A 13,131-nucleotide genomic window follows, 5' to 3' on the forward strand; every position below is an offset into this window, starting at 1 on the left:
ACGCCATTCTCCTGCCTCAGCCTCCCAAGTAGCTGGGACCACAGGCGCCCACCATCACGCCCGGCTACTTTTTTGTATTTTTAGTACAGACGGGGTTTCACCGTGTTAGCCAGGATGGTCTTGCTCTCCTGACCTCGTGATTCGCCCGCCCTGGCCTCCCAAAGTGTTGGGATTACAGGTGTCAGCCACCGCGCCCGGCCATGCCTGGCTTTTTTTTTTTTTTTTTGAGGAGTCTTGCTCTGTCGCCCAGGCTGGAGTGCAGTGGCCCGGTTTCGGCTCACTGCAACCTCCGCCTCCCGGGTTCACACCATTCTCCTGCCTCAGCCTCCCGAGTAGCTGGGACTAAAGGCGCCCGCCACCACGGCCGGCTAATTTTTTGTGTTTTTGGTAGAGATGGGGTTTCACCATGTTAGCCAGGATAGTCTCGATCTCCTGACCTTGTGATCCGCCTGCCTCGGCCTCCCAAAGTGCTAGGATTATAGGCCTGAGACACTGCACCCGGCCTGGATAATTTTTATATTTTTAGTAGAGATGGGGTTTCGCCATGTTAGCCAGGCTGGTCTCGAACTCCTGGCCTCCAGTGATACGCCCACCTTGGCCTCCCAAAGTGCAATAGGCATGAGCCACCTCTCCTGGCCATTATTCATTATTTTTTTATGGATAGAAATATAAAGCATGTTGCTGGGCGTGGTGGCTCACGCATGTAATCCCAGCGCTTTGGAAGGCCAAAGCAGGAGGGTTACTTGAGCCCAGGAGTTCAAGACCAGCCCTGGCAACATAGTGAGACCCTGTCCCTACAAAAAATAAAAAACAAATAAGCTAGGCATGGTAGCGCATGCCTGTGGTCCCAGCTACTCAGGAAGCTGAGGTGAGAGAATTGCTTGAGCCTGGGAGGTCAAGGTTGCAGTGAGCTGTATTTTGCACTCCAATCTGGGTAACAGAGTGAGACTCTGTCTCAAAAAAAAAAAAAAAAAAGAAATAAACTATGTTGATTTTTAGTTAAGAACATAAGAACATCTTTACAGGAAAGTTATTTGTTCTGTGCTATAGCTGATAATTTTGTTCTAACAACACATGGCTAGAACAAGAGTCAAAGAATCCCAGAGTGTAAAGGGCATATAATTTAATCTCCCAGCCCAAGAAGAAATTCCTTCAAACTGAGTCTTAGAATTATGTAAAATGGTTATATTTGTTACTCACATTGTACCAGGCAATAATTCAAACCAGTTTGTTCACTAAGATCAAACAATACTTCTGAGAAATAATTCTCAACAATTGCATCTTTGGACAATCATATGCAAATACGCATAATTATTAAGAATTCCTTTCTGCCTCAGAGACTCTTTGTTTACCACTTTAGTACTGTATTTGTACTGACTTGCTAAGGACCACATTAACCTCTCTATGCCTCAATTTTTTCCAGCAGTAAAATGGAAGGTTCAGTCTAAGCTAGACAAATTCTGTGCCAAAAGATTTGGGGGAGAGAGATTGAATAGATTTGAAACAAACAAAAGTCTGGCTTTTTAAAAGGTCAGACTTTTTTTCCTTTTTCTTTTTTTTGGGGGGACAGGGTCTTCCTCTGTCGCCTAGGCTGGAGTGTAGCGGCATGAACACGGCTCACTGCAGCTTTGACTTCCTGGGCTCAAGCGATCCTCCCACCTCAGCCTCTCCAGTAGCTGGGACTACTGGCTCACACCACCCGGCCCCGCTAAGTTTGTATTTTTTGTAGAGATGGGGTTTTGCCACGTTGCCCAGGCTGGTCTCAAACTCCTAAACTCAAGCGATCCACCCAAAGGCAAGACTTTTTTGCTGTTTTTATCTCATCTGGTCTTGAATATTTTGACAGCATTCCTTCTTAAAACTATATTTATAAGAAGTCTCCCTGGTTTTTATTAGCTATATTGCAGTCACTCATTTATAATATCACCTTTCGGAAAAGTAAAAATTAAAATTCTGAGATCCTTAGGGGACTGGTGACATAAAAAGGTTAAGAAGAGGAAAACTCATTTTACTATTCATCCTGAGTTCCTGATTGTAAGTGAAAAGAAGGGGTCTCATTACCTCTTAAAATAAATTCTAAAACATCTGGAATTTATCAAATTAGTACATTAAATGACATATAGGCAAAGTTCTTCTCATGCATTTTCTGCTTAGTACAGAAATTATGAAGGAAGATCTGTTTCCTATTTTAAAAAAAAAATTTTTTTTTTGGCTGTGTGTGGTGGCTCACCCCTGTAATCCCAGCACTTTGGGAGGCCGAGGCGGGTGGATCACCTGAGGTCAGGAGTTCGAGACCAGCCTGGCCAACATGGTGAAATCCTGTATCTACTAAAAATACAAAATTAGTCAGATGTGGTGACACATGCCTGTAATCCCAGCTACTTGGGAAGCTGAAGCAGGAGAACTGCTTAAACCTGGGAGGTAGAGGTTGCAGTGAGCCAAAATTGTGTCTCTGCACTCCAGCCTGGGCAACAAAAGCAAAACTCCATCTCAAAACAAAAACAAAAAACAAAACTATATATACATATATATGTATGTTGGTTTTGTTTGTTTGTTTTTTTGAGAAAAGGTCTCACTCCTGATGCCTAGGCTGGAGTACAGTGGCGAAATCATGATTCACTACAGCTTCAACCTCCCAGGCTCAGGTGATCCTCCCACCTCAGCCTTCGGAGTAGCTGGGACTATAGATGTGTGCAACCACACCCAGCTAATTTTTTGTATTTTTAGTAGAGATAGGGTTTCACTATGTTGCCCAAGCTAGTCTCAAACTCCTGGCTTTAGGCAATCTGCCCGTGACGGCCTCCCAAAGTGCTGGAATTACAAGAGTGAGCCACTGCGCCCGGCCTATAAAATATTTTCAAAGTTTAAAATTAATGTTTTAGGTTTTTCCTCATGTGTCTCTTTTAAAGAAATCACTAAAAATGCTGTTTTTTTTTTTTTTTTTCCAGGCAGAGGCTTTCTACACACTAATTACATTTGAAATTAAAGAAGAGAAAAACAAGGCCAGGCACAGTGGTTCACATCCATAATACTAGTGCTTTGGGAGGCCGAGGCAGGAGGATAGCTCGAGGCCAGGAATTCAAGATCAGCCTGGGCAACAAACACTAGACACATATCCCTACCAAAAAAAAAAAAAATTATCCAGGTGTGGTGGTATGCACCTGTGGTTCCAGCTACTCAGGAGGCTGAGACAGAAGGATGGCTTGAGCCTAAGTTTGAGGCTCCAGTGAACTATGGTCGGGCCACTGCAGTATGGGATGGGTGACAGTGCAAGACCCTGTCTCAAAAAAAAAAAAAAAAAGAAGAGAGAAACATAATGTTTATTCACCTTAAAAGGAGAGAAGCAAAGCACAGATAAGAAAGAAAAAGAAATCATTCTAACTATAAGGGTGAGCACAGTGGCTCACGCCTGTAATCCTAGCATTTTTGGAGGTCGAGGCAGGTGGATCATTTGAGGCCAGGAGTTTGAGACCAACCTGGCCAACATGGTAAAACCCCACCTCTACTAAAAATACAAAAAATTGGCTGGGCATAGTGGCGGGCACCTATATTCCCAGCTACTTGGGAGGCTGAGGCAGGAGAACAGCTTGAACCTGAGAGGTGGAGGTTGCAGTGAGCTGAGATCACGCCAGTGTACTCCAGCCTGGGCCACAGAGCTAGACTGTCTCAAAAAAAAAAAAAAAAATTCTAACTATAGATAAACTTTATTAACCTAATGGTGTAGAATACAGTGCTTCTACATTTCTAATGAGTAACTTTCCTTATTAGGAAATAATAACTTCAGATGCTTCACCTTTAAGTGAAATTACAGAGAAATGGAAAGTTCAGCTAATGTTTTCTTCCAGCAAAACAATAAATGGCATTTCAAGCATGGTATAGGGAAGACAAGTACAAATATAATACAGCATCATATTAATCCAACTACTGAGGACAGGGGATCACAGGATTATCAGGGTTTGCTAAATAGGGAAGAGGATATTTATAGAGATCAGGGTTCTGCCTGAAAGGTACAAAGTAAGCTGATTTAAGAGGCTGGATGAAAGAGACCAGAATAAGTCTATTCTGTGCATCTATATTTATATGCCCATATTTTATTTTAACTGTCAAATGAAGGGAGACAGCGATTAGAAGTTAAATTTATTATGGGGCTGAGTTTTGCAGTATAAATACAATGAAATTAATTTTTAAAGTGCATTTTTTGGCCAAAATATCCATTCACGCAATTATCATTAAACACCCATAATGTGCCCCAAGTACAACAGTGAGCAAAACAGGCATGATGTCTATGTAGGATTTATATTCCTGTGACATTAAATAAAGCGATTTAAGAAACATGAACTTCAGTTAAAAGTATATTGTGTGTTACCAGCATGTGTGTATACACGTTATCTGCACCCTGGTGGGCAGAAGTGGTTTGACTCAACCACAAAACATTTAAACAAACTTTTCTACAGTCAAATCATGAATAGATGTGCTATGGACTACAGACGTTTTATCTGCCTTGAAATCAGCTTAAACTATTGGCAGAGGCATGGTGCACTGACCTAAAACAATACAAACTAGGTCATTCAAAGAAACCAGAGTGGTGGAGGGGGAAGGAATGTGATGGTATATGGAAAATATATGTGGTTGTGAGGAGCAGCTAAAATGTAAATTCTGAAATTACGAAGCCAACCGTCAAGTACATACAGTCCCCATAACTAACTTAAATATAACTGACTTCTGTTTGTTTTTACGTCTTTCAACTAAACTCCTATCAGCTTAAAGCTCAAAATTGAGAACTTCATCCAAACTGTGTCTTCTTTCTCATCACCCTCTCCTAAATAAATACAAACAATGTTTCCTGAGGAAAAAAGTCTGGGCATCTCCTCAGGAAGAGTGGGTTCCCACTTCACCAGAGTGCTAATGAAACGATTATGGGCTTTTACACAGACTTGTATTCAGCTTCTGTGTGTGTGTGTGTGTGTGTGTGTGTGTATATACACACACATATATATATCTATATATATCTGTGTATCTATATGTGTATATGTGTGTGTGTATATATATATATAAAAAACACTGAACACAGTTTCAACTAGAAAATAGGAACAGGCTGGGTGCGGTGGCTCACGCCTATAATCCCAGCACATTGGGAGGCCAAGGCAGGCAGATAATGAGGTCAGGAGATCAAGACCATCCTGGCTAACACGGTGAAACCCTGTCTCTACTAAAAAAAAAAAGAAAAACAAAAAGAAAATTAGCCGGGCGTGGTGGGGGCGCTTGTAGTCCCAGCTGCTGTGGATGCTGAGGCAGGAGAATGGCGTGAACCTGGGAGGTGGAGCTTGCAGTAAGCCAAGATCGCACTACTGTACTCCAGCCTGGGGGACAGAGTAAGACTCCGTCTCAAAGAAAAAAAAAGAAAATAGGAACAATACTTATTGCTATATCTTGTATCTCTTATATCTCAAGAGATGATGCTATGAGGATGAAATAAGGTCATGTATGTAAAGCATGACACATAGCAGCCACTCAAAACACTACCCCCGTGTTTTTTGTTTTTTAAATAATTTTTCACTGGCCATTTTCTAACTAGAAAACATAAATAACTGTTGGGAACAATCTTCAAATGTTGAACATGCTTGAGAATGACCACAAGCTCCATATATGTAGAAAGTGCTCCATAAATACTGAACGAAGGAGTCATATGTTAAATAACAGTGGATAGTTATATGCTAAAATTACTGTCATTTTAGTAATTCATCAAGAACCTGGCATTGTAAAGCAGGCATAAAATAGCTGACTAAATGCTCAGAGAAACCCATATTTGGGTTTTTGCCACAGTTACCCAAATTTGAAAAAAAAAATGTATTTGTCACAGCTGACATTTGAAATAAAAACCAAAAAAACCTTGGGGTTCACTTTTCAGTTGTACAGTTAACCCTGGGGGCTCATGGGATACCAGATGAGACACACTTAAGTCACACCACTGACTAAATTGTGTTTCACTTCAAGTTTTAAGAATAGCTCACACTTTTGGAGATAGAAAAAAAATGTATTTGGGAAACCAGATAAAGAATCCAGAATAATTTGTCCTGATTTCTTATTGTTCATCTTAGGAAAAAGGAAAAAAGAAAAACAAAATCTGTTTTCATCATTGATCACAACAGTTGTATACAACAGTGTTGTATATACACTGTCAATTTGTTGTATAAAGTGCCAATTTGCACCTGGAAACATGGGCAGTGGTTAATTTACTGTGGTCTCTAATTATAAATTAAGCAATCATGGAATTACACAGTCCACTTAATTGATAAACAAACTGGGAAAAGTTAGCCAACTCTCATGCACTTCTCATCTATAATGACGAATCTTAACTCTGTTGGTTCGGCATGCCCTTTTCATTTCAATTCTAACTATTTTCTGGGTAAATATTTATGTTTGTACTCATTTGTTGAGAAAAACTTAGCCTTTAAACGGACAGCTCACGTATAAATGATTAAGAAAAAGAAACAGTTGTAAAAATCTGTTTAGCCTGAGGTTAAGAAAAAAAAACTGCAAGTGTAGCAAGTGTGAAATATGATTGGCAACTTCAAATAACCCTACTTCTTTAACAATCTGACAATGTAAAATCAATTAAGATTTTTTTCCTATCTAAAGCTACTCACTGGATAATCTGACCAAACATACATCTATTTCTTTTTCTTCCTGGGCATCTAGCTTTTTTTTATTTTATTTTTTTACTTCTTAAATTGACAGAAATGGCTCAACATTTCTAAAAGTGAAGAAAGGAACTAGGAAGAGAGGTGGAGCAGTAACTATAAGTTTGATGACAGGCTCTTTGCAGCCAACTAACCTGCTTTAAGTGGTTCAAAATCAATTTTTCTTTGATAGCTCTAAAATTACTCAATTCCATTTTAACTCCCTCCAACTAACTGTACAGACATCAACAAGAAACAGAGTGTCAACGGTCATATCTGTCACAATCATAATTTAGAATTTGGGAAAGCTTTAATTAGGGCTGACAGAGAAAAGGCTTGCCCCAGATTGAAGCTCGATCTCCATTTTTAACATCTCGTTCTTTTCAGTTTGGAGACCCCAAGCTAGGATTAAGATCTTTTGGTCCTGGTGTGGTCACAAGCAAGAGGAGACTGCAAAAGGTTTCGAAGGAAATTCCAGAGACCGGGCAGCTAATATGCTTCCATCAACATGGATTAAGTATTGAATGAAAAATCGGTCATCACCAACAACCAGGTCTTGCACAACTCTCAGCAAATAACTAAATAATTCGGGACTGAGGAAGCGCACCCGCCACGCAGACACCAAGACGGCGTAAAATCCACCAGGCATCCCTTCCAAGCGGCTCCCCTTTGTGTCCTGAGACTTACTCCCCTACCCCCCGGGGCCCAGACAGCGCGAGAAGGAGGGCTAGGCTACCATCTCCCCTGCTACCGCCAGGGCGACCTCAGAGCCAGCGGGGCCGGCCTTCTCTCCGCTTCTGGCCGGGCTCCAGACGAACCCCACTTTACTGCAGCGCCGGGAGACCGATTGCCCGGGAAGTCTAAGCCTGCGAGCGAAAGCTGCTCTCTGCAGCTCCTGGGATCCGCCCTCACCCCTGTCCCCAGAGTAACGATGGAGCCTGAGCTCCGCACCCTGCCAGCCGCGCACTCTGCCAGCCCCTTCCCCAAGCCTCGGACCCGCCGCAAGCCCCGCCTTCCTCTCCAGGCCCAGGCCTCCCTCCAGGGCCCACCGTCGGGGCTCCCCGCCGACCCCCGAAATCAGTGCAGAACCCAGATAGCAGGCTGAGCGACGTCCCATTCCCTCCTTGGCTTTAAGCGCAGTGCTCCGCCCTGGGCCTGGGGACGGGAGGGGGGTAACTGGCCGGCTCCAAGGGGGCCCAGGTCCCCATACTCACCATCCTCCCGCCGAGTCCCTCCTCCTCCTCCTCCTTCTCCTCCTCCTCCTCCTCCTGCCTCCCCCGTTACCAAGGGCAACTGCTGCGGCGCCGCCCCCGACGTCCCTCGCACGCACAGCAGAGGAGTGGAGCAGCAGTACGGGGCGGGGTGCAGCGCCGCTTTCCCCAGAGTGCGCAAGCGCGCCAAGGCGCCCGCCCACTGCGAGGGCGGGCTAGGGGAGCTGCAGAGGCGGCCGCCGGCTAGCTGGGACCTGGGAGTGGAGAAAGGCTGCCCACGTGGCTGGCGGGAGCCTCCAGGCCTGGGATTGGTCGAAAAGGAGGGGCGTGGGCGGGCATGGGGGCGGTTCCCCCGCCCAGGTCTCTCCCCAGGCCAGGTTTCTAAGGCGGACTGTAACTGGTGGCATTTGTCCCGGGACCAGGTAAGGGGCCTTGGGACAAGGGCGCTCACCCTGTCTACCTCCAATCCCCACATCTCGGGAGGGAGCTGAGATTTCTGTCCTGACTGTCCAGGCGGGGCTGCAGCGCGGGCTAGACTTCCACCTACAGAAGCCACGTGGCGCGAGGAGTGTGCCCTGGGGCAGCAGATGGGCCCCTCTGCTCTGATCCCCATTGCCTGCGAGTGCCAGGCCGAGGGGCTGGGGCGTTACGACCCGTCCGGGATAGGGGAGTACCGATGGGGGAAGACCGTCTATCGGAGGGCAAGAAGCAGCCTGGGGCTGGCCCTGAGCCCTGAGGTGAGCTGAAGCACAGGTGAAAGGCGTTTTGGGGATTGGCCCAGTTTTTGTTTTGAGACAGGTTGTCGCTCCGTCGCCCGGGCCGGAGTGCGGTGTCGCGATCTCGGCTCCCTGCAGCCTTCGCCTCGCGGGCTTAAAAGCGATTCTCCCGCCTCAGACTCTCGAGTAGCTGGGATTGCAGGTGGGCGCCACCACGCCTGGCTAATTTTTTGTATTTTGTTTTTGTAGAGACGGGGTTTCGCCATGTTGCCCAGGCTGCGCTCGAACTCCTGGGGTCAAGCGATCCGCCCGCCTAGGCCTCCCAAAGTGCTGGGACTACAGGTGTCCCAAAGTGGTAAGCCACAGTGCCCAGCCTCTGGCCGGTTTTGCTAAGCTGCTTTGGACCAGACCGTGCACCATCTGTAGTCCTGGAGGAGGCAACAATGAGCCTGCATTTTCAGCCAAGGAAGAGCAAGAAGGGTACTGGGGTGGGTTGGGAAGTGCTACCTCCCACCCCTTTCCTGATGCAGAGGACTGTAAGAAGAGTTTGCACAAACGTGTTAGGCCCTGTTCTAGACGCTGGAGACACAGCAGTGGACAAAATCAGCCCGTATGGAAATTACATCCTTCCTAATGAAATACGTTTCATACCAAATTTCATTTCATTTTCACAACCCCTATAAATTGGTAATTGCGGCCAGGCGCAGTGGCTCAGGCCTTTAATCCCAGCACTTTGAGAGGCTGAAGGGGAGGATGGCTTGAGCCCAGGAGTTGGAGACCAGCCCGGGCAACACAGTAGGACCCTGCCTCTACAAAAAAAAATTTTTTTTTTTACTTAGCCAGAGGTTCTGTGGTGCACTTGTAGTCCTAGCTACTCAGGAGGTTGAGGCTGGAGGATTACTTGAGCCCAGGAGCTATTATCACACCACTGTACTCCAGCCTGGGTGACAGAGCAAGACCCTGCCTCAAAAAAAAAAAAATGAAAACAAAAACCAACATCTGCTGTTTGCATACCTGCTTCAGATCCTTAGAGAGAAAAGCAGTTCAGAGCCTTGACTAAGGAGGTGATGAATGGAGGTGATGATATAGGGACACAAACCCCTATAATCTACTCATCTGTAGACTGTTAGCCCTTTTGTGAAAAAGGCAAGGCAGGTCGCTCTTTCTAAGTTGTCTGGTTTCTAAGAGCCCACTTGCCTTGGAGTCAGATGAGTATCCATAAGCCTATACCTGGGCCTGCTCCTGTAATTATTACTCTCATTTTCCAGCTTGCTCTAGGCAGCCTTGACCCTAATCCTTGCCTGTCTCAGTGGTCTTTGTGTCTGACCTTCTGGGGTCTTTGGCTACCTTGATCTTCCTCTGATGTAAGTACCAGCGATATGCTTCGTTTTTCTCCCTACCTGGGGCTACAAACAGGAATCTTGTGCACTTCTGCTTTTAAGAGGATACCTCAGAAGGAATTTGGAAGCTTGTTTTCTGATCTCTAATACCATTTGTCAGAGAAAATCTCTCTCTGGGAAGGATGAGCATTATGTCAGCATTATGTAGTAGTCTATTTCTTTTTTTTCTCTTTTTTCCCTCTCTTTCTTTCCTTTTTTTTTTTTTTTTTGAGATGGAGTTTTGCTCTTATTGTCCAGGCTGGAGTGCAATGGCGCGATCTTGGCTCACCACAATCTCCACCTCCCGGGTTCAAGCGATTCTCCTGCCTCAGCCTCCCAAGTAGCTGGGATTACAGGCATGTACCACCAGGCCTGGCTAATTTTGTATTTTTAATAGAGATGGGGTTTCTCCATGTTGGTCAGGCTGGTCTTGAACTCTCGACCTCAGGTGATCTGCCTGCCTTGGCCTCTCAAAGTGTTGGGATTACAGGTGTGAGCCACTGTGCCAGGCCTCTTTCCTTCTTTTTTAAGGAGTTGGCAAGTAGGCTATAGTGGATAGAGGACCTTGGGGAAGTAAGTAAGGCCTTAGCTGTTGTCCAATCTTTGAGGACTGGATCTGTTGATTGTTGGTGTTTATATCTGCTGCAAGCACTTAGTGCAGGGCCAAGTGTACCAAAAACGGTGGCCCAATCCGTGTGCACTTTCTAGGCTTCAGTTTCCTTTCTGTAAACTGAGATCTTAGATCACTTGTCTTCAAGCTGTGACATTCTGTTTTTTTTTGGAGACGGAGTCTTGCTTTGTCACCCAGGCTGGAGTGCAGTGGTGTGATCTCTGGTCACTGCAACCTCTGCTTCCCAGGTTCAAGTGATTCTTCTGCCTCAGTCTCCCGAGTAGCTAGGATTACAGGTGCCTGCCACCATGCCTGGCTGATTTTTTGTATTTTTAGTAGAGATGGAGTTTCACCGGGTTAGCCAGGATGGTCTTGATCTGACCTCATGATCCACCTGCCTTGGCCTCCCAAAATGCTAGGATTACAGGCGTGAGCCACTGCGCCGGGCCTCAAGCTGTGACATTCTCTAATCCTAGGAGGGAGATACCATTAAATCACTGGTCTGATTTTGACTCCTACCTTGTTCCTAGTAGTGTAACCATAATCCTTCAGAAGTGGGGCTACCCTGGACATGATGATGACCTTTTTAGGGAAGACTAGATGTGGCTTGTGTGAGAGGAGGGACAGTAACTATGGAAGAAAATTTAGAGACCGGTATGACTCAGCTCAGGCAAGGTAGACAATTTGCAACTTCATGAAAGAAAGCCTGCTCTTGCCGGGCACGGTGGCTCTTGCCGGGCACGGTGGCTCACGCCTGTAATTCCAGCACTTTGGGAGGCCGAGGCGGGCGGATCACCTGAGGTCAGGAGTTTGAGACCAGCCTGACCAACATGGAGAAACCCTGTTTCTACTAAAAATCCAAAATTAGCCGGGTATGGTGGTACATGCCTGTAATCCCAGCTATTAGGGAGGCTGAGGCAGGAGATTCGCTTGAACCTGGGAGGTGGAGGTTGCAGTGAGCCGAGATTGTGCCATTGCATTCTAGCCTGGGCAACAAGAGTGAAACTCCATCTCAAAAAAAAAAAAAAGCCTGCTCTTAGTTCTGTAACCTAGGCAGGTTCTGAGTTTGACTTAAGAGAGGTGGTATCCTTGATGCCAACAGACCCAAGAAGTTGGAATACATTTCAGGTAAGCAGTGAATATTCTTCGAGGGCACGTGAAAGATGTAGCAGGAAACATCACAGACATGATCCCTATGCTCGTGAGCCTTACAGTCTGTCAGGGGAGGCAGACTTTACACGAATCACAGTCAATGACAAGAAGGTGACAATCACAAATGCCCAGCATGCTGCAAAGGACAGGATGCTGTAGGAGTATATATCACAGAAGGACTTGAGTTTGTCCTGAAGGAGTCGGGGAACAGTGCCCATTGGGGTACGGTGGGTGTGTGGCGGAAATGTTCCAGACAGATCGTTTAGGTTTTTTTTTTTTTTCCGGCTTTATGTTTTATTTAAGACAGGGACTCTGCAGTTTCTATCCTGACTTTAGTTAAGAAGGCAAAGGCTCTTGCGTAAGTAGCAAATGTTTAGTTTACCCCTTGATGATAGTCCCTCCATTCTGAGAAGCAGAGGACTTTTCAATGTTGCGTTAAGGGGAACAGAGATGTCAGAGAAGGTCTGGCGCTGTGTGTACGCTTGTGCTGAGGGGCAGGCATAGCATTTTGCTCAGTCAGGCTGTCTCCAGCGTGCGTGAGCCTGGGGCTCTGTAAGCCAAGGCAGCATGTGGTCAGCCAGCCAAGCTGACTCCTTTTAGGTTCATGTAGAGCCTGGGAAAGTGAACTCTTTCCCCTCCTCCCATTCCTGCTTCAGTTGGGACTGAGAGAAATGCCTTTGGTCTTTGAACCAGCCTGCAGGAGGCCAGGTGGCAGGGGAGAGGGGAAGTCTGAGTTTTGGCAGTGGACTCTTTCTGTCTGCCTTCTGACTTCTCTGGAGATTGCTGCTTCAGAGAAGCATCAGGGCCAGGCTAGGGCGCTGTGGATACTCCATGTTGAGCCTCTCCTCTTGTCCCTGGTCCTTCCTCTTAGGAAAAGGTGTACCCCAGCATATCAGCTTCCTGATGTCTCTTCCGCCTTAACGAAAAAAATCTAAAAATTGACCACCACTCTTCCTTCCCCAACTCGGTCCCTCCTGCCTCTTTTCTTGAACTGGAACTCCTGGCCTCCCAAAGTGCTGGGATTACAGGCCTGTCTGTGCCTGTCTCCACCTCCTTTCTCTCTTCTTTCTGGTGGTTCTTCCCATCTTTGGGGGCTTCCTTTTCTCAGCTTCTTTTTTTTTTGAGACAGGGTCTTGCCCTGTTGCCAAGATGGAGTGCAGTGGTACCATCTTGGCTCACTGCAACCTCCACTTCCCAGATTGAAGTGATTCTCCTGCCTCAGCCTCCCGAGTAGCTGGGATTACAGGCACCTGCCACCATGCCCGACCAGTTTTTTGTATTTTTAGTAGAGGCGGGGTTTCACCATGTTGGCCAGGCTGGTCTCGAACTCCTGACCTCGTGATCCACCTGCCTCGGCCTTCCAAAGCGCTGGGATTACAGGCG

General features: G+C 46.2%; 1 protein-coding gene and 1 long non-coding RNA gene across 2 annotated transcripts in view; one reads left to right on the top strand and one right to left on the bottom strand.

The window, feature by feature from the left end:
- LOC105537795 overlaps positions 1-8,030 on the bottom strand; it is a 16,583-nt gene extending 8,553 nt beyond the window's left edge. The window contains exon 1 of the long non-coding RNA XR_001005777.1: positions 7,895-8,030. This is a non-coding gene — a long non-coding RNA (uncharacterized LOC105537795). The remainder of the gene's footprint in view (positions 1-7,894) is intronic.
- SFXN2 (sideroflexin 2) overlaps positions 7,444-13,131 on the top strand; it is a 35,917-nt gene continuing 30,229 nt past the window's right edge. The window contains exon 1 of the mRNA XM_011977481.1: positions 7,444-8,313. The gene's annotated coding sequence lies outside the window, so the exon portion shown is untranslated. The remainder of the gene's footprint in view (positions 8,314-13,131) is intronic.

Source organism: Mandrillus leucophaeus, unplaced genomic scaffold, assembly GCF_000951045.1.
Source record: "Mandrillus leucophaeus isolate KB7577 unplaced genomic scaffold, Mleu.le_1.0 Scaffold18, whole genome shotgun sequence".
Lineage (NCBI taxonomy): Eukaryota > Metazoa > Chordata > Mammalia > Primates > Cercopithecidae > Mandrillus > Mandrillus leucophaeus.